Source organism: Peromyscus leucopus, chromosome 8b (assembly GCF_004664715.2).
Source record: "Peromyscus leucopus breed LL Stock chromosome 8b, UCI_PerLeu_2.1, whole genome shotgun sequence".
NCBI lineage: Eukaryota > Metazoa > Chordata > Mammalia > Rodentia > Cricetidae > Peromyscus > Peromyscus leucopus.
The window spans coordinates 97,394,582-97,416,056 of record NC_051086.1 but is presented as its reverse complement, the minus strand read 5'-3'; the positions used below and the strand labels follow the sequence as shown (position 1 = coordinate 97,416,056).

General features: G+C 41.7%; 1 protein-coding gene across 4 annotated transcripts in view; it reads left to right on the top strand.

Moving 5' to 3' along the window:
- Positions 1–2,448: 2,448 nt before the first annotated feature.
- The window catches only part of LOC114692909 (speckle type BTB/POZ protein), an 83,265-nt gene continuing 64,238 nt past the window's right edge, over positions 2,449–21,475 (top strand). For all 4 annotated transcript variants that reach the window (XM_028868998.2, XM_028868999.2, XM_028868995.2 and 1 more), the window contains exon 1: positions 2,449–2,687. The gene's annotated coding sequence lies outside the window, so the exon portion shown is untranslated. The remainder of the gene's footprint in view (positions 2,688–21,475) is intronic.

Genomic DNA, 21,475 nt, shown 5'->3' with positions numbered 1-21,475 from the left:
CTGTTTAAAATTCTTGCACATAGTGCTTCCAAGGACATCTACAATCGTTTAATCAGCTCCACACCAAATCAAAGCCCTTTGTGCAGAGGCTGCTAGGATCATATCTCAGGTGGGCGGTGTGGTCCTCACAGTAAAATGGGAGTCTCATTGCACAGAGCCACAGATGGCAATTGGACCTCTTATGGACTCCAGATCACTGGGGATCCAGGCCCAGTCTGGACAAGCTGCTGGCACAGATTTCATACCCGGAGAAGCCCTCTCCCGTGTCCTGGGCAGAGTCTAGCTAAACTGTAAGGATTAGTCTCAGTTGTAAGGAAGCTGAAACAGATGTCCATCCTTTCTACACCTCTTCCCCATGCTCCTTTCCCAAGGGGCGCTCCCCCACCCCCTCTCCTCTCTCTCTCTGCTCTTCTGTGAAATCCTAAGTCAAGAGACTAGGTAATTAAACAGCCCCTGTGTCACCGAGGGCTAGTGACTTGTAACTGGTCATTGGGTTACCATTGGGACATTTTGAATTTGTACAAGGACTAAACACCTTTCTGGCTTCATCAAAAGAGATGAATGTTTGTTGATAACGATGATAAATAAATCTAATTGGAAAGTTTCAGGCAAATGCCTAATGGGTGACAAGAGCTCTTTCTGTTTCAGAGGCAAGCACACTAACCACATCATTAGAGAATCTAGGGTCTCCAATTAAAAAAAATTTTTTTTTTGGTTGGGCGTAGTGGAGCAACACCTGCAATCCTAGCACTCAGGAGGTGGAGGCAGGAGGATCAGGAGTTCTAAGACAGCTTCGGTTACACAGTGAGTTTGGGGCTAGCCGGGCCAATGTGAGATCGTCTCAAAACAAGGACCCCAACCAAAAACGAAGCAGAGAACCAACAACAAGAGTAATTTTATCTGGAACACAAGTTGTATAAGTCCTGGGGTTTTTGGAGTGTTTTGCCCATGATTCCCAGGACATTTAAAACTGGGATTACGGGGTCTACTTCTGTACTTGAAAGTGGAAGGCAGCTTGGCGTTGTCAAGGGTTCTTTCCAGTCCCTGTGGCCTGGCTGCCAGCCTTCCTGCTGAACAGGCTCACCAACCTCATGGTGCCAGGTGGCAAGAGACAGAAGCACAGTCGCCTGGAGACTGTCCCACAGGCCTGGAAAGCAGTAGGGCTCCAGGAAGCTAGTCCCCTGACAGGCTGCAACCTTGTTACCTACCTCGTGACCCACTGGTCACTAGGTTGCTCTCTTGTGTCCAGTGTTAGGTGAACACATGATTTGTGTATGCAAGAGGGACAGAGTCTGCTTTGGATTTTTGGGCTTGATTCAGCAATAAGTTTTTTTTTTTTTCCTTAACGTTTAAGGTAAGCAAAGAATGTAACAACAACAAATATCTCATTGCTGACATCATTATTTCAACACAAAGATGATTGTTTTCTTCCAGGGTTAAGATGCTCTGAGACAATTCTACTTAGCTCCAGAATCACTTCTAGCCCACGGGAGCTAAGACCTGAGACAGACTGGGGACCCAGGTGTCCTAGCCAATAAATTGTCACAGAATCCTCTTCTTCTCCATCTGATCTCTCTCTCTCTCTCTCTCTCTCTCTCTCTCTCTCTCTCTCTCTCTCTCTCTCACACACACACACACACACACACACACACACACACACCTTCCACCTTTCCCAGAAAGAATGGTCCTTTGGTTATTGTTTTCAAATGGGAATTTACTTATTTAGTTTTTGGAGACGTGGTCTCACCATGTAATTGTGGCTGGCCAAGCTGGACTTAAACTCATAGAACTGCTCCTGCCTCTGCCTCCTGAGTGCTGGGGTTAAAGGTGTGCCTCACAGCACCTGAGTAAAGTACTTAATAAATGTTAGCATTTGCAGGCTAGACTTGCTGGACACGGATCTCTATGAATTTGAGGCCAGTCTGTCCACAAAGAGAGTGCCAGGCCAGCCGGTGTTACATGGTAAGACCCTATCTCCAAAAACAAAATGTAAAAGTCCTTAAAAAAAAGTCTCTAGCAATCATTGAAGTCCAGAAAACATTTCACTGAGAGTTGGCTAAAAAAGAAAGTAAGAGCGAAGTCATCTGTGATCCACAAACTGCACATCTAGGTTTCAGTGTGAAATGCCTGTTGCTGCCCCACCCACCGGGTCCCTGGCTCTCAGCCGCCTCCATTCCGGCCTCGCACCTCAGCGCGATCTTCCGCGCACTGCACGCGACCCCCTCCGAGTTCCCGCCTCTTTCCACTCTGGCCCCGCCTTCCGCACAAATCCCCGGGCGCTGGCACCGCCTCGCGACGCTTGCGCACCAGGGAAGGTAGGCGGAGTCTTAAAGGAGGAGGAGCTGGAGCGCCTGGAGCGGGGCGGGGCGGGGCGGGGCCGGACGGGGCGGGGCGGGGCGAGGCGGGGCGGGGCGGGAAGCCGGGGGAGGAGGCCGCGCGGGGTGGGGCCCGGCGGGTACGCGCTCGCTGCGTCGACGTGCTGACGACAGGACGCCCGGGCCGGTGTGTGTCGGTGTGTATGTGTGTATGTGTGTGTGTGTGTGTATATGTGTGTGTTTGTGTGTGTGTGCGCGCTCCGAGAGTGTGTGTTTGTGTATCGGCGGTCCCGCAGGTCCCGGATGTTGCGGGCAGTATGAGGCGAGCGCAGGGGGACAGGGACCAGCTGCTGTCGCCGCCGCCGTTCTCAGGTGAGTGTGAGTGTGTCAAGAGTCGAGGAAGGGGGTTGGCCTGTTGGGGTGCGGGGGGTTTCCTTGAGAAGTGACTGACCCCCCCCCATACACACACACACACTCACTCACTTCCTCTCATGTATTATTCTCTGCCCCATTTCCTACACCCTGCTTTCCCGGCCTGAGGAAGCCAGAGCCTAGTCAGCCGTCTGTTCTTCCTACCTCAAGCATTCAGGAAACACAAACGCGCCCCCTGCCTCCAGCCTCCCTCACCATCATATCCCAGCCCCATCCCCCTTGCCAAATAGTGAGCTGTCGCCTGCGGCGAGATGGAGAACTGCGCATGCTCGAATGTGAAGGAGCTCGGGGGTGCCTGGTCGCTGCCTCAGGACGCATGCGCATTGCCGTGTTGCAGGGACCTGCGGGATAAAGAGCCCCTTGACCACGCGCCCGCCTTCTTCCCAGGCAGTGCTAGACTTGCCACCCAATAGTGAGCTTGTCGCTCCGACCCGAGAGGGAGAATTTAAATTATGTGAGGGATTTAAGGACAAAGCACTATTCGCATCTGGTGTTGCCCTAGAGACTCCCAGGCTACCAACGCCTCCTAGAGCCAACGTGTCCCACGCTGACCCTCCTTTTGAAACTGACTGCAACTTCTAGTTCTAGAATTACTTCCCTTTCCACCACTCCGGTCGTCATGCCGAACCCTTACTACAAACTTCCCCTAAATTTAGGAGTAAGTCCAACTCGTTTATTCTGGCAGGGGATTTTGATGGCCTTGTTGAGAAGGACTAAGGGCCATCAAAAAGAAACTAAAGTGGGAATTCCTTTATAGTAAGATTCTGAGTTGCCTTTACAGAATTAGATAAGGAAGGGGTAAGTGCCACATACAGTTTAAGACGTGGGGTAACAACAATAGAACGGAAATGAAGAGATGAGGAGCTTCACCTCAGCCCTCTTTGCGTGTGTGTGTGTGTGTGTGTGTGTGTGTGTGTGTGATGGTGGGGGTGGGGGCCAGGGTTCTTCCATAGTGTTTCAGTTTGGCTGTACATTACTGATGTTCTGTGACCATATGAAAACAGAGGCAATCTGAAACAATTGAACAGCTTGTCCAGAAGTATAAATTTTTTTTCCAGAAGTATAAATTTTAAAATGAGAGTGATAATTTTTTCAATTATCGTCAAATTCCAAAAAAAAATTAAACTGAGGAACTTTACAGAAATATTTCAGTGACTTAAGACTTGGAGTTTCCGTCGACAGACTAGACTTGGTTCTGTAGTTTGCTGATGTATTGTCACTCTTGGAAACTTTGTCTTACCTCTTCCGTGGGGGCGGGGAGGTTTGTTTTTGTTTTGAGACAATCAGGGTCTCTTGTAGCCAGGGCTGGCCTGGAACTCCTATGCAGACCAGGCTGGTCTCAAGACTGGACTTGAGAGATCTGCTTACCCCTGCCTCCTGAGTGTTAAGTGTACACCACCACATCTGGTCACAAAGATGAACTCTTTGCTAGCAAAAGTTTTGCTGAGTTGTATTAAAATGAATAGCTAAATTGTTGTTAGGTGGGGAGAATGGAAAAGGCAGGGTGTTTTCTGTTTTCCGCTTGTGTGGCTAACCTTATGTCTCAGCTAGACTCCTGGGAGTGGGACATAAATCAGCCCTATTTTGAAATTGCCTTTCCTTTGTGTTCTTTCTTTGGTATTCTCACAAGACTTATTTTGGTTGCCATGTTAACTTTAGGACCTTGTGTTCTTGGGCTTTAAAGTATATTTGCACTTTTCACTTCCTCATTTAACACTGACCTTTATGTGGTTCAGCTGTCTATTGTGCTGTTTCCGGTTGCCATGTTGCACTTGGAGCCAAGGGATGACATAGAGACAGCTCAGGGGTTTGGGATCAGGGAAGCATCTATCATCCTGTGTTGAGAAAGAGCTGGACACTCAGCTCCCCCACCACCCGTAGTATGAATTATTGTGACAACTCCACATTGAGGATCAGGGCAGTTGGTGTCCTTTTGAGATTTTAAAGGAGTTATTACAGTGGCTAGTTTGGTAGTTGGAAATACTTAATGTGGCCTACCTTTATACTTGGACCAGGCTCTTAGAGAATCTAGAAGTGAAACTATTGAGGTAATGCTTGTCTTTCTTCTAAGTAGGCTTTCTTCATCTAGGATGCTTTGTTCTTATCTGGAAACATTTCATTTCTGAATTCACTTAAGCTTTATTTAAATTTTCGATGGTACAAAAGAATGGAATGCTTTTAGGATTAAGATAAGTTGTTAATTAATTCATATTATTGCAGAAATTTTTTTAAAAAATAAAAAGGTAATACAAATGTGAAAAGAAATATTCCAAAGGTATACAGTGAGAATGAAAAGCCTTCTGTCAATCTCCTGTCCATCAGGTTACCCTTCTCGAAGGCAGCGTCCTCTCCTTCCAGAGTCTATCCATTACAAATACATACGCCTGCATATTCTTTGGTGTCTGTCTGGGACACTATATCCATTTTTTACTTTTTCACTCAATTTATCTGGGTGATCATTTCATATAGTGTGTGTAGTATCTCTTTTTTAAAAAGTGGCAAGAGTTGCATTGTATATGATAGATCATCATTTAGCCAGTTCTTAACAGTAGATTTCCAGAGCCATAATTCACTTTTTATGTGTACTTGTGTCTGTTGGATTAAATTTTTTTTGTGAATGTGCCAGATCAATGGATGTATGCATTTTTAATGTTGGCAATATTGCTGAATTGTTTTCCACAGAGGTTTATGAATTTATATTATTGCCAGCAGCTCATCTGCGTATTTCCTAACCAATACTATAATAATTTAAAAATAAATCTTAAGTAGTATTTTCTCTGAGATTTTGTAGTGTTTTCCCTGAGATTTTAAGTTCATTATATAGCTTCATAAGTTTCATTACATTGAGGAGTTGTGGACAAATTCTATCACTGTTCTGTACATCAAGGTTATTAGCCTATGTTTGCCTCAACCAAAGAACAATGCCATTAGAGTGAAGTCATATGCCTGGGTAACAGTAAACCCATGACAGACAGTACTAGGAAGGCATATAAGACCTGTATTCCAGTTTCTTCCCTTTCACTTAGATTCTGGTTTCTTTCTGTGAAACTCTAAAAACTTCTGTGATGTTTTGGGTATCCTTTTGGTAGCTATGACTGAAAGCAAGTAGACTGCTTTTTGTTGTGTTGAAAAGGTAACTCAGTTGTTAAGGTACTGTCTGTTATCTCCACCAGAATGTTGGTTTTAGCAGTCTTCTGATTGCAGAATACCTTACTGTGAGCTGTAAAGAAATGAAAAGGCAGAGTATGTTGGAGCACACCTTTAATCTCAGTACTCAGGAGGTAGAGGCAGGTATATTTCTGTGGGTTTAAGGCTAACCTGATCTACATAGTTCTAGGCCAGCCAGAACTTCATAGTGAGACACCCATCCCAACAACCACTCCCCTCCCCCCCAAAAAAGAAAGAATGAATGAGATTTCTGTGCCTAACAGAGATTTTGATCACTAGAAAACCAGAGGTACTGAATATATGAAATAATAAGAGTTCGAAAATAAAATGTAAAATAGTATGCTTGTGTTTTGTGCTAAGAAGACCTTCACAGGGGTGACCAAGGGTTGAAGGGAAGTTTGTTTTAGTGGGCTTTGTGGAGGAAGTATATGTTGAGGTTTTTGTTTTTTCCTACTGTTGAAATGAGCCTTTAAACATACAGAAAAGTAGAAAGGATGATATACACTTATTACCCTTCTGTCCATTACTGTGATTGTTCACATTTTAATTGTATTTTTTTTTTTTATTTTGTTTTTCCAGACAGGGTTTCTCTGGGTAGCCTGACTGCCCTGGAACTCACTATGTAGACTAGGCTAGCCTCAAACCTAGAGATCTGTCTGCCTCTGCCTCCCAAGTGCTGGGATTAAAGGCATGTACCATTACTGTCCAGTGTATTTTAAAATTTATATGTGATACATATTATTTATTTATATTGCAGATATATTTCACCCCTTAGATGGATCTCCTTGAAATACTTGATTATTCTTACAGTATTTGTCACAAGTCAATTATAAGTAATTTTAAATTTCATTTTATATTTTGTGACAGGGTCTCACTATGTAGCCCTGGCTGGACTAAAGTTCACCATATAGATCAGGCTGGCCTCAGAGTCATAGAGAACCACCTGCCCTCTGCCTCTCAAGTCCTGGAATCAAAGGCAGGTACCACCACACCTGCTGCTGTTTGCATGTTTCCCTCTTCAAACATGTCTCTTTAGTCGCAGAGCCATTTGAAGCTGCTCAGGATTAGTGGTTTTTGCTTTTTGAAGAGACCAGGCCATTTGTGTTCCAAGGTACATCATCTCAGATTTTCTGATTTTTTTTTTTGTTTGTTTGTTTTAATAATTTATTCTTTTATCAGTACAAGCTGATCTTGAGACCTAAAGGCTTGGTTAGATTCCCGTTAAACAGTTTTAGGAAGCATAGGACCAGAGCCCTCTTAATTATGTGGGGTTTGGTCATGTGTTTTAGGTGATGAAGCCTAGACTCTTGAGTGAAATGCCCCCCCCCCTCGTTTTTCAAGACAGGGTTTCTCTGTGTAGCTTTGCACCTTTCCTGGGACTCACTTGGTAGCCCAGGTTGGCCTCGAACTCACAGAGATCCGCCTGCCTCTGCCTCCCGAGTGCTGGGATTAAAGGCGTGCGCCACCACCGCCCGGCCAATTTCCTCCTTTTTTAATTAGCAGGTACTCTGGTGAGTGGTCCCACTCTGGCACTGTACTGTTGTTTTTCCAGCAGCCTTTCTCCTAAGATGATGGTCCTTACCTTAGCCAGTTAATTCAGTAGTTGCAAAATGGTGATTTTAAGATTCTGCCATTTTCCTTTGACTAGTTTTTGGTTTTCTGTAAAACTTTTTCTATGTGTTAGTAAATTACAATTTCTATAAAAAGTTGAGATGAATCTTTCTTTCCATTTAGTATTTTCTGAGTAAGGAGGTGGTATAATTAATAGGCAGTGAGAAAGACTTAGAAAGGCCACAGACAGATGGCAGTCCTGGGGGTTTATTAAAGCCTGGAATGTGGGAAGCAAGTAAGTGCTCTACCTTGGGCTATCCCCATAGCTCAAATAGTCATCTTTACTGCTAACAAATGAATAGTTTCTTTTTCTTTCTGTTAGTATCATCTTGCAGGCATGGATTTTAATGTATTGTGTCTTACCAACAGTTACAACCTTTTTTATGATGCACAAGATGTTCCCTGTCTGGCCTCTGGAGTCCTCTCAGCTCAGCATATGAGTGCATCCTTGCTTTCTGGCACAAGAAGTTCCTGACTCTCTTTGTATTTTTTTCTGTCCCAGATGTGCAGCCCTCACTTTACCTTTTTTTTTTTATTTCTTTTCTTTACTTTTTTTTTTTTTTTTTTTTGATTTTTCGAGACAGGGTTTCTCTGTGTAGCTTCGCGCCTTTCCTGGAATTCACTTGGTAGTCCAGGCTGGCCTTGAAGTCACAGAGATTCACTTGGCTCTGCCTCCCGAGTGCTGGGATTAAAGGCATGCGCCACCACCGCCACCACCACCACCTGGCTACCTTTTTTTTTTTTAATTTAAAATTTTTTAACCTCTATTTTTAGTTTTTGTGTGTGGTGTTTTGCCTCTGTGTATGTCTGTGCACCATGTGAATGCAGTGTCCTTGGAGGCCAGAAGAGGGAATTCCCTGAGCAGTTATGAACTGCTGTGTGGGTGCTGGGAATTGAACTTGGGTCTTCAGAAGAGCAGCCAGTGTACTTAGCCGTCCAGCCATCTCTGCAGCCCCCCACTTTACCTTTCTGTAGCTTCTCTTTCCCTAAATAAGGTTGTTCCTGTCCTTTATGGGGCTCTGCAGCTAAGTTCTAACACACAGTCCCCCTTGTTTTAACTTCGTATACCTGGTTTCTGACTCCCTTCTGTGCTGCTGCCATTGCTGGGATCTAGACTTTAGAACCCACAACTTGTTTGTCTTTTCAAGACAGATATTCTTTGTGAAAGATAGGTAGTGTCCCAAGCGACACTTGGTATCTTCCACATGAACAAAAGTTGGCTATAGAGAATACTGGAGTGGGTTTTGTTTATTTGTTTTTTTCCACAAGCAGTGTTTTTGTTTTTTTTTTTTTTTTTTTTTTTTTTCCTGAAGTGAGCTATACGAAATGAGGGCTGGAATGTAGCTCAGTTCTTGAATGCTTGCCTTGAGTGCAGGAAGGACTGGCTTTGATTCCCAGCACCACATAAACTGGTCATCATGCTGGCCCACACCTATGATCAAGCATTTGGGAAGTAGAAGCAGGAGGATTAGAAGTTGAAGGCATCCCATAGGTACACAGGGAGTTTGTCACACAAGCTTTTTGGAGCATGTGGTATTCTAACATTATATAAAATAAATCTTTGTGGGTATGTATGTACCGATTTGTTTTCCTTTCCTTTTCCTCGTTTAAAGGCATTTCTTTTAAATTTTCCACATATATTTCTCTACAAGAGTGTTATGTAAGGTTCTGCTGTTATAGCATATTTTTTTCATTATCATTAGATTTTCATCTTTCAAAAGGAGCAAGATAAATTGTTCTTAATTAGGGAAAATTTTCAGCCAAACCATGACCTCTGATTCCCAGTTGTCTTAGCTCAGGGTCTGGAACATTGCTACATCCTGTGATATTGTGTACTGTAGACTCAGGAAAAATGTCTGCTCATCTGAGTGCTTTCTGCAACTTTGCCACACTAATGAAGGCACACTAATGTCACACAGATAAAAGATACAATAGAACCACATCTTGTAGCTGGTCTTTGGGTCTAGGCTAATTCTTGTCTTAGTAAAAAATATTTAATTAGACTCTTCCCATGCAGGGATATTTTGAATAATTTCACAGATTTCAGGTTACTCAAAGCCAGACAATAATAGTATTCTGATACTTATCTGAAATCCATTTTCCAAGTTCTTTTTACCACCTTGTCATATTTACAAGGTTGTTTATTCCCAATCTGGCTTCATAACAATACTGGCTCCACATTAAATTCTGCTGTGTATTTGAGGAAGCACACCTGTTTCTTGTGTTTGTTTTCAGGCATGGTAAAATTACTCTGAAAGGCTGTGTGGACACATTTGCTAATAAATTGGATCCGGTTGCTTTTTTCACTTTTGTAAAGCTTCCATTACAGGAAAATACTTTGAAAGTAGACTTTTGAAGGGAGGGATGCTTAGGCCACCATTCCTACTACTATAGTCACGTTTATTTTTAAATTATAGTTATTTATTTGAGTGTGTAAACATATGCATATGACAGTGTGTGTGTGGAGGTCAGAATACAACCTGCAAGAGTTGGTTCTCTCTTTCTAACATGTGGGGTACCAGGGATGAAACTCCAGTTGTCAGGCTTGGTGACAAGTGCCTTTACCAACAGAGCCGTCTCATAGGTCTGATAGGCACATTTCCAAAGAATTGGCCAATAGTTGCCTAGGTGCTCTCTCTGTATAGCAAAGTTGGTCAAGTAGCTTACGGGAGGTAGCTACAGACCTCAGAGTGGAAATTCAGCATGTATAAGTCTTCTTTGATACAAAGAACTTTATTCCTGACTATTTGTTCCTGAGAAGCTGTTGGCATAAATTTTCCTGCTGTCATAAGCTACCTTAAAGAGGGCTTGCACAAATTTTCCCAGCACTTCTAATTTCTTCTGTCTGCAGATCTGCTTTTTTATTTGTAAGAAGGAAAATGTACGTGTAATTATTTATCTTCTTGAGATATATACATATATATGTACACACACACATATTTTTTTTACTTGATTTTTATAAAAAGGTAGCCATGTAGAAGTTTGCTTTTCTAACATAAAAATAAGCTTTTCAATGTAGAACATTATTTATACTGCCTGACTTAATTTTTAAATTAGAAGTTGGGTATATTGGTACACAGCTGTAGTTCTAACACTTGGAAAGAAGGTAGAGGCAGCAGAGCAGGATCCCTCAAATTCAAAGTCAGTTTGGTCTATGTATGCAGGTCTAGGCCAGACAGGGCTTCATAGTGAGATCCTGCCTTAAAAACACAAAAAGTCTGGGCTGGAGAGAACTCAGTTGGTAGTCTGAATTGGGATCTTTAGCACCTGTTAAAAAGCCAGCATGACACCTTGTACCCATAATCCCAGTGCTGGGAGGCAGAGACAGAAGGATTCCTGGGGCTTCCTGGCCAGCCAGTTTAGCCAAACCAGTGAACTCCAGGTTCAGTGAAAGACCCTGTCTCAAAAAACAAGGTGAAATGATTGAGGAAGATATCTGAAGTTGACTTTTGCTTCCACATGTACCCACATTCAGTACCCCCAAATAATCATCTTAAATATAAAATACTTCAAACATGTAGAAAAGTATAAGGAATAATGCCACTCATATACCATCACCAATTATATAAAAATCTATGTGTATCTGTGGAGGCCAGAGGACAACTCTGGTTATCATTCCCAGGAACACTGACCATCTTCTTTGAGACAAGGTCTCTTATTGACCTGGAATTTAGCACTTGGTATAGACTGGCTGGCCAGCAAGCTTCCCCAGCACTGGGGTTACAAACCTGAGCCATGTACCCAGCCTTTTTTTTTTTTTTTTTTAAAAAAAAAAAACTTATTTAAAAGATTTATTTATTTTTAGTTTATGAGTGTTTACCTGCAAGTATATGTGTGTACCATGTGTGTCTACAGAGGCCAGAAGAGGCTGTTGGTTCACCTGGAGCAGAAATTATAGGTAGTTGCAGGTTGCCATGTGGGTGCTGGGACCCAAATACTAGTTCTCTGGAAGAGCAGCTCGTGTTCTTAACAGCTATTTATTTCTCCAGCCTGTGCCTGATGTTGTTACATTGACTTCCAGAATCTAACTTAGAAATGCTCTGATAATAGGTATACAAACTTCTCTTTAAAATGCTGCTCTCAATTCTTTAGTGTATATAGCTAGAGTTAGAATTGCTAGATCATATGGTAATTCTATTTTTAATTTTTTTCAAGCTCCTTTATTCTGTTTTCCATGGTGCTTGTACCATTTTACATTCCCTCCAACAGTACACAGATGTTCCAAGTTCTCCACATCCTTACCAACAGTTTTTTTCTTCTTGGTAGTGGCATCCTAATGGGTGTTGTTGAATCCTTTTTTAGCTTTATATTTTACTGAGGCTGAGTTTTAAGTTTTATTTATTTTAAATTTCTGTGTAGTTTTGGTGCCTGTCCTGGATCTCACTCTGTAGACCAGGCTGGCTTCAAACTCACAGAGATCACCTGGCTAGAGGCGTGCACCACCACCCGGCTATTTTTAATTTTTTTTTTTAAAAAGATTTATTAATTATTACATACACAGAAGAGGGCGCCAGATCTCATTACAGATGGTTGTGAGCCACCATGTGGGTGCTGGGAATTGAACTCAGGACCTCTGGAAGAACAGTCGGTGCTCTTAACCTCTGAGCCATCTCTCCAGCCCCTATTTTTAATTTCTTAAAGATTCATTATAATTTTGTTTACTTAGTGTATGTGTCTGTGTGCTGTGAGTATGCAGGTGCCCATGGAGGCCAGAAAAGGGTGTCAGATTCTTTGGAGCTGGAGTTACAGGTGGTTTTTGAGTTACAGGTGGGAACTGAACTCTGGTTCTCTTGGAAGAGCACTATGTGCTCTTAACTGCTTTAACTGCTGAGCCTTCTCTCCAGTCCCCAAGGTTTGTTTTGAGACATAGTTGTACTCTGTAGCCCAGCCTGGCTTGAAACTCATGATCCTGCTTTCTTAAGTCTCTCAGGTGCTAGATTCTAGATTACAAATATGAGTCATCATGACCAGCATAAACTTTACAACAATCAGATTTATTTTGTTCTCCTTTTGATGTTTGTTTGTTTGTTTGTTTGAAACAGAGTTTTGAGAGCAGAATAACCCAGGCTGGCTTCAAACTTGTGATCTTTCTTCTTCAGGCTCCCGAGTGCTAGGATTGCAGGCATATATATGTTTTTGGGTTTTTTTTTTTTTTGTGTGTGTGTGTGTGTGTGTGTCTTACAGAAGGAATTCTCTTTTACATTATGGGAAAATTAATTCCTGTTTTCTCCTATGTGTTTTTATAGTTTTGCTTTTTACATAATTTATTTTGATACTCAGCGTGAAAAAGATAAAACTTCTTTTTTCTATAAGGATGACCCTAAAATGTGGATCTAATTTTCCATGGGATAACCCAGTGACCCAGCCCCATCTTTTGGGTAATCCCATCTGTTCCTATTCTTGTTAAAATGTCATTTGTGTTTGTCTGTGTATATGAGGGTTGCCTCTCTATTTTCTGAGTCATTGCTCAGCTTGCCTATCTTGTGCTGTTAACAATACTGCTTTCATTATCAGAAACTTAGAGTGATTGGTCTTATCTGATAAGCAAGGCTTAGTGTGGTGGTATTGTGTTCCCCAAAATATTGTGCACTCTAATAAACTTATCTGGGGTCAGAGAACAGAATAGCCATAATATAAACAGAGGTTAGGCAGTGGTAGCACACGCCTTTAATCCTAGCATTCCAGAGGCAGAGATCCCTCTGAATCTCTGTGAGTTCAAGGCCACACTGGAAACAGCCAGGCGTGGTAAGAAGAGCCTTTAATCCCAGGAAGTGATGGCAGGAAGCAGAAAGGTATAAAAGGTGTGAAAACCAAGAACTAACCTGGTTAAGCTTTTAGGTTTTTGAGTAGCAGTTCAGCTGAGACCCATTCAGATGAGGACACAGGCTTCCTTTTTGAGGAAATGAGATCAGCTGAGGAACTGGCGAGGTGAGGTGGCTGTTGCTTGTCCTGCTTCTCTGATCTTCCAGCATTCACCCCAATACCCGGCTCCAGGTTTGTTTATTATTGTTAAGACCTTCTGACAATTCGTGCTGCAGCTGAGTACCTCTTTATGTTCATCAAGGCCCTTGAAAAAGCCTGACTGGTTGGTTGGAACATTTTAACATAGGCTATTGCTGTTGAAATATGTTCATGTGATATATCATGGCCTCCAAAGGGGGAAAAAGCCTTCATTCCTTATTGAGCAACTGATTACTTGTTCTGAATGAGATTATAATTCCAATTCCCCTTTAGGTTTTTTTGTGTGTGGTTTTCATTTTTATATAGAGATCAGCTCTTCACCTGGAAAGTGACCTGTTATGACTGTATAAGGGCACCAATAAAACAGTTTTGTTAATGGCATTGATATTGAACTTGATGGTGTTAAGGATTTCTTCCTTCCTTTCTTTCTCTTCATCTTTTTGTTGTTGTTGCTGCTGTTTTTGAGACATGATCTCAGTTTATCTCAGACTGGCTTCCAGTTCGTGCCAGTCTTCCTGATTCAACCTTATAAATCCTTGGATTACAAGAGTGAGTCACCCTGCCTAGTAGTGTTAAAATCTTGATCATGAAGAAATGGAACTTATTTAAAACAAAGAGATTATCAAAAAGATGTATAGTAGTTGTATAGTACAGGAAAAGCTGAACAGTCAGGTTTTAGAAAGTCCTGGAGCCAAAACTGTTGCAGAGACTTCAGCAGTAAGAACCGGTGGACTCTGGTGCTCTATAAATAAACTTGAGTTTCCATGAGGCTTAATTCAGATTCCTAAGGGAGATCTGATTTGGTCAGGCCAAGGCTTGATTTCCCATGGGCCACATTTGTGCCCCAGGTTCAACTCCAGTTGTTTATGGGGAAGGGGAAGTTTGATATAAATAGAAATTTGGGGAATGGCTGAAATTAGAGACAGGTTTTCTTTGAGAAATGATGTATCTTAGGAGTCCTTACAACCTTCAAAATTATTGAGTGCTTTAAAGAGTTTTGTTTTCTGTTTTTAAAATGTGGGTTGTATCTATTGGTCATTACCAAATCAGAATTTAGAATACAAGGCTGGAGAGGCGGCTCAGCAGGTAAAGGTGCTCACCATTACCATAGTAGAAGAGAATTGACTCGTGTAAATTGTCCTCTGACCTCCACACTCATGCCACAGCACACAAACTGAATACATGTCATAAATTACAAAAGAAAACATCAAGAAAAACATTGTAAGAATTTTTTTTTTTTACTTAAAAAATAAAGTCATGTCACCAAGCATGGTGAGGAATGCCTTTAATCCCAGCACTCAGGCAGGTAACTCCTTTAATCTCAGCACTCTTAATTTGAGGCCAGCCTGGTCTATTTGGTGAGTTCTAGGCCAGCCAGGACTATATATATAGTTATATAGACTCTGTCTCAAAATAAACAAACAAACCAAACTCCTCCATCTCATTTTAAACTAAATAGTATTTTAATTAATTTATTTATTTTGTTTTTTTGAGACAGGGTTTCTTTGGGTAAGCCCTGGCTGCCCTGAAACTCGCCCTATAGATCAGGCGGGCTTTGAACTCAAAGAGATTCTCCTTGCCTCTGCCTCTTGAGTGCTGGGATTAAAGGTGTGTGCCACCACTGCCCAGCCTTTTTTTTTTTTTTTAAATAGTATTAAAAAAAAAAAAACTTGAGCCGGGCGGTGGTGGCACACGCCTTTAATCCCAGCACTCGGGAGGCAGAGGCAGGCAGATCTCTGTGAGTTCGAGGCCAGCCTGGACTACCAAGTGAGTTTCAGGAAAGGCACAAAGCTACACAAGAGAAACCCTGTCTCGAAAAACCAAAAAAAAAAAAAACTTGAAAAATTAGTGAGGGTGGCATTTTTTAAAATATTTTTGTAAGTTTCTTAAATGTTTGGCTTAGTAGAAGACAGCTAAGCTAAATTTTTGTATCTGGGTCTATATTCTTTGTTTGTTTGTTTGTTTTTGAGACAGTCTTTCTATGTAGCCGTGGCTATCCTGGAACTCACTATGTAGATCTGAGGCAGAACAGGCTGACCCCAAACTCACGGAGAACCTCCTGCCTTTGCCTCCGAAAGTGCTGGGATTAAAGGTGTAACCACATCCACCATTCTCTATCCTTTTATTATTGTTTGTATGTGCTATGTATGGGGGAGGAGGGGAAGGGAGAGAGAGAGAGAGACTATGAGCACATGAGGATCAGAGGATAACTTTCAGAAGTAATTTCTTGCCTTCCGCCTTGTTTTTGAGGCAGAGCCTCTCTTGTTTCTGCAGTGTTGTATACTTCAGTTTAGCCAGCTTCTGAGCCTCTGGATGATTCTTCTGGGAGGTTCTCCCATCTCCCCATTGCAGTACCAGGATTACAGATGTCGGCCACCCATTGGGCCCCTTTACATAAGTTCCAGGGATCAAACTCAAGGTTGTCAGGCCTTCCTGTCAAGTACCAACTTGAGCCATGTTCCTGGCCTTCTGCTTCTGTATTCAATTTGATGTGATAGATAATTTTGATTGAAATACAGGAAGGAAATGTAGTCTCAAAGGACAGTTAGAAAAGGGAGAGTTATTTTTATAGCCATTTAGACAATCACATACATTTGATATAATAAAACTTGACAAATGTTAGTTTCCTTGTAAGCTAGTTTGCGGTGTTGATCTGAAATTATATTGCTGCAACTGTTATATTGACATATGTTGGTATGTCTTGCATTTGAATGGATTATTTATTTAAAGAGATAGACTCTTCCTGTGTTGCCCAAGCTGGCTCCAAACTCTTTGGTTCGAGAGATCCTCTAGCCTTAACTTCCTGAGGAGCTGGGCCAGTGCACACTTGAATGCACTTGCTCCAGATCAGTCACTGGTCATTTGTAAAATTACTGAGTCATCGAGTTTAGCAGATCTTCTGAATGTCTAAAACATCTCATCATTTTCAAAAAACACTTTAGTTATGAAGTTATGAAAAAAATCAGCATTGGGAAGCTGTCAAGCAGCTACAATTATCCAAAATTGTAATTTTTTTTCATTAAACGCTCAGATTTTATCATTGGCAACAATACTGTCGGTTGTTTTCCTTAATGTGACAGACTCACTTCATTTTCAAGAAAATGTCTGCTAGATATTTATGTCTGAATAACTAGTTTGTTCTTTTTCCAAGAAAAAAGTAGTGTTTCATGAAAAAAGAAGCTAGTTGAGCTCAAAACCCAGTCACAAGTGCTTTTCCTCGAAACCGTTGTGCTCGAGGATACTGAGAAGTGCTTTGTGCATACCTCCTGTTTCTGTTCACAAAATATATCATGGGTCTGTTTTGATTACTTTCATCAAGAACATTCTTGAGTCAGGCATGGTGGCCCACATCTGTAATCCTAGTATTTGGGAGGTAGAGGAAGAGGATCTGGAGTTTAATTGAAAGTCAGCATGGGCTGAATGAGACCCTGCCTCAAACAAACCAAAGGAACATTCTTAGTGCAGTTGACTTTATTTCTAAATCATCAGTGACAACGTTTCAAAGATTAATACTAATTTTATGCCATTTACCTTGCTTTTTGTAGGCACAACAGTTTTTATTCATTATTTTGAATAATTAGAACAAATGTCAACATATTCATAAAGCTAAACAATTTTTCTTTTTTCCTTCTCTTCTTCTTCCTTTCTTTTTTTATTTTTCTTTCTTTTCTTTCTTTCTTTTTTTTTTTGAGACAGGATTTCTCTGTGTAGCTTTGCGCCTCTCCTGGAACTCACTTGGTAGCCCAGGCTGGCCTCGAACTCACAGAGATCCGCCTGGCTCTGCCTCTTGAGTGCTGCAATTAAAGGTGTGTGCCACCACTGCCCGGATTCTTCTTTTTTCTTCTTGAAATAGTTATGACTTAGAGACCTTTTGAAAGGACCTTGCCAGGCATTGACATACTGCACTTTGAGAACTGCAACCTTATGAGGAGATACAAGTCCTTTATAGTGTAATCTTACTGGATTGCTAGTGTAGTCACTTTGAGTTGCTTAACACGATATCAAAATGAATGTTATATTTTAAAAGAGCATAAAACGCTTTAGATTTCTTGATTAGAAATACATCTTAGGAATTAACATTTTCAAACACCAGACTTTAAGGGATTAAGCTTTTCAGCTAGATACTCTTTCAAGCATTTGATAATCTTGGTATAAACTATTTTAATAATATGTCGTTTGTGTATTACAGTATACAATTTACCATTTTTTCAAACCTAGGTCCTAGGAATCACAAAGTGTAGAACTTTGATTGGTAGAGAAGGGAAAGGAAAATTCAGGCAGAAGATGCCAGGAGCAAAACTATCGGGATGGAGAAGGGATGGAGAGCATTAGGTAGTAAGCCTAGGTCTAGTTAGAGAGGGCTTCTTGAAATCACTGTAAAGACAAGGTTTAAGAAAATGTCTGTTGGGCCGGGTGGTGGTGGCGCACGCCTTTAATCCCAGCACTCGGGAGGCAGAGCCAGGCGGATCTCTGTGAGTTCGAGGCCAGCCTGGTCTACCAAGTGAGTTCCAGGAAAGGCGCAAAACTACACAGAGAAACCCTGTCTCGAAAAACAAAAACAAAAACAAAAACAAAAAAAAAAAAGAAAAGAAAATGTCTGTTGGAGGTCAAAGAGAGGAGCGGGGGCAAAAGCTGTGAGACGTGCTTGTGTCTGGTGTGTCCAAAGATCCAGCAAGGAGGCAGGTAGGATTAAGTGATCAAGAGACAGTAGAAATGGAGTACGAGAGGCTAAAGAAACCTGGTTCCTGTAGCTAGCTGTCTGTTAGGGTGGCAGCACACTTAGGGGCCTCCAAGAGTCCTAATTCCTGGGCTGTGCCTGTCCACTTTGAAATAGGAATCTCTGCAGGTGGGACTGTGGCAGAGGAGAGGGGGAGAAGTGACTGTGTTTGAGAAGAATGTCAAAACGGAATCCATTTAATTTTAGATAGAATGTGGAGGTTGAGGGAAAGGAAAGTGTCATGAATGATTCCAGGTTTCTGGCTCAAGCAACTGGATGGGTAGAGGTGTCACTTACTGAGATGAGGGTGAGAGATAAAGAGGATTGGGAAGTAGGTGTGGGATTTGGAGGGAAGATCAAAAATCAGGAGTTCAGTTTTAGACATGTCAAATTTGGGATGTGAATGAGGCTAAGTATAAATATGTTAAGTAGGCAGATATGTGAGTGGAGCTTCGAATGAAATCAGACCTTAAGGTAATACATTTGTATACCATCTGCTTATTGATAGTCTTTAAAATGTCTAAATGACATTTCACATGATAAATTTGATGGAGAAAGATCTGGGAGTGTGGGAACTAGTTGGCCTCTCACAGTTGTCTGAACAAGTGGCTCTGGTGTGAATGAGTGTCAGCTGGATAGAGGAGAAGGTGGGCTGCGATCTGAGGGTGTGTGGAACTGCATGCAGTGGAGGTGGACAGTGGGCAAGGAATTGAGGGTAGCTTTGGAATGCCAAGCTTTGATGAATGGTGGGTCTATTAGCAGTTATAAGACAATCAGAAGGAGTGGGGTTGGGAAGTGGTTGGCTTTAGATGGGTTACCATTTAGAAGCATTCCCAGAAAGCGGGCAGTTTGGATTTTTTGTACTGGGTTTTGGAAGGGCAAATGAAGTTCAGCACACAGTTCTAGAAATTCATTTCCATGAAACAGTTTCATTTATATAAAATTGATTCACCAAGATTTATAAAACAAACACATCTGCAGTCAGTTTTGATGTGTTAGGCTGTCTGTCATGTGTCCTTGCCTGTTTTTGTGTAATGTAATGTTTTGCTTTGGTCACCATTCCTGAGATGTACTGTCTTCATTACTGTATTTCTAGTGTCCTCAGTTAATTCTTCCCCTTTAGCTTTTATACTTTTTCTTCATCTTGATTCTTCTTTTTCTCTGATTATAGGGATAGTGAATATAGACAGAAGAATTCAGAAGTTAGTATATGAGAAGTGGAGAAAGTTCCAAAAGGAAGATGGGAGTGGAGGCAGGAGAGACGACTCAGTGGTTAAAAGGGCTTGAAGCCCAGCCATGAGAACTGGAGTTCACACCCCAGTGTCCATGTAACAAGCTAGGCATCCCACAGACACCTGTAACTCCAGCTCTGAGGGATCCAGCCCCCTCTTCTGACTTTCACATGTACATAGATGTATGCATACATTCAGACACACGTAAATAAATAAAATGATTCTTAAAAAAAAAAGATTCGGCAGTACAAGCTAGCAGTTGAAATGGAATGACTGTGAAAGCTGATGAAGTTAAAACCCTGTCAACACAAAGGCATAGTACATGATGGTCTTGGTGTACCCTGGTACTCAAATTTTTTCATTAGCAATGCCAAAGCAGTGGGATGGTAGTGATGGTTAACCTTTGGAATGTAAGTTGATTTGGTGATGAACTTGACTCATGGTCATCTATCCTGTCACTGTTTATGGAAACCAATTCTGCAGAGGCAAAAAACTTCGTTCAGTGAAAGTGACTCTAAGTTATTTTAGAAACTTCTGGAAATACTATGAAGAAGCTAGCTTGGGTGTGTACCTCAGTTGGCAGAGTGCTTGCCTGGCATATCAGGAGCTCTGGGGTTGTTCCTCAGCACCACATAAATCAGGTGTGGTGATGTATGCCTGAAAGGGAGGTGTAGGGGCAGGCAGATCAGGAGTTCAAGGGCATTGGCTACATAGTAAGTTCAAAGCCAGCTTGGACTGTATGGGGGAAAAAAAAAGCCGAGAATTTAATTAAACCAACTTTGATACACTTTTAGTGATTTTTACTGTTAGTCCTTTCCCTGTTAGTGAAAATAACTTTTTATTAGCTGTTTTGTCACTCCTTAAGTAGTGATGATAACAGTAAATGGAGTAATGAACCCATACACTAGTCCTTAAAGAATTAAAAAACCTCCAGGCAATGGGGGCTCATGCTTTTAATCTCAGCACTAATCCCAGCACTCGGGAGGCAGAGGCAGGTGGATCTCTGTGAGTTTAAGGCCTGGTCTACAGAGAGAGTTCCAGGATAGTCAGGACTATGTAGAGAAACCCTGTTTCAAAAAACCAAAACCAAAACAAAACAAAACTCCACAAAACCAAAACCCTGTACTTTATTTTTTTTCCAGAATGAAAGTATTCTTTTTCTCATTATTAAATAGTTCATGAAAAAAATATTAAAGTGGAAAAAGAAATCACTCCAAGACTCAACATGGAATTAACAACAGTTGACATTTTCAGTTTTCTAAACAACTTGTTACTGTGTGTGTGTCTTAAGTGCAGGTGTGTGAGTGTGGGCTATGCGTGCCACTGAGGGCATGTGGAGGTTAAAGGACAATTTTCTTTTTTGGTTTTTCGAGACAGGGTTTCTCTGTGTAGCTTTGCGCCTTTCCTGGAACTCACTTGGTAGCCCAGGCTGGCTTAAACTCACAGAGATCCGCCTGGCTCTGCCTCCGGAGTGCTGGGATTAAAGGCGTGCGCTACCACCGCCCAGCTAAAGGACAATTTTCAAGAGCCAATTCTCATCTTGTTGCGCCAGGGTTTGTCTTGTTTCTGCTAGTACTCTGTGTACTCTATAGGCTAGCTGGTCCATGCATGAGCTTCTGGGTGATTTTCCTTTCTCAGCCTCTGATCTCACAGTAAGAGCCTAGTGGAGTCACTAGGCTTATGTATGTCTATGTGTGGGTTTGTTCATGTGAATGCATGTACTCTCAGAGGCCAGAGGCATTGGATCCCACTGGAATCTGAGTTACAGGCAGATGGGAGCAGCCTGACTTGGGTGCTGGGAATTGAACTCAGGTCCTCTGGAAGAGCAGTACACGCTTGTACACTGAGCCATCTCTCCAGCCCCTTTTTTCTTTTTTTAGTGACTGAGATCATCAACTTTTTACTTACTGAGCCAGCTCACAAGCCCAATATTTTCTAACTTATTGGGCATTTTAAAAAATATCCATATGTATGTTTATATGTAAAATCTGTATATATATATGTGTGTGTGTGTGTGTGTGTGTGTGTGTGTGTGTTGT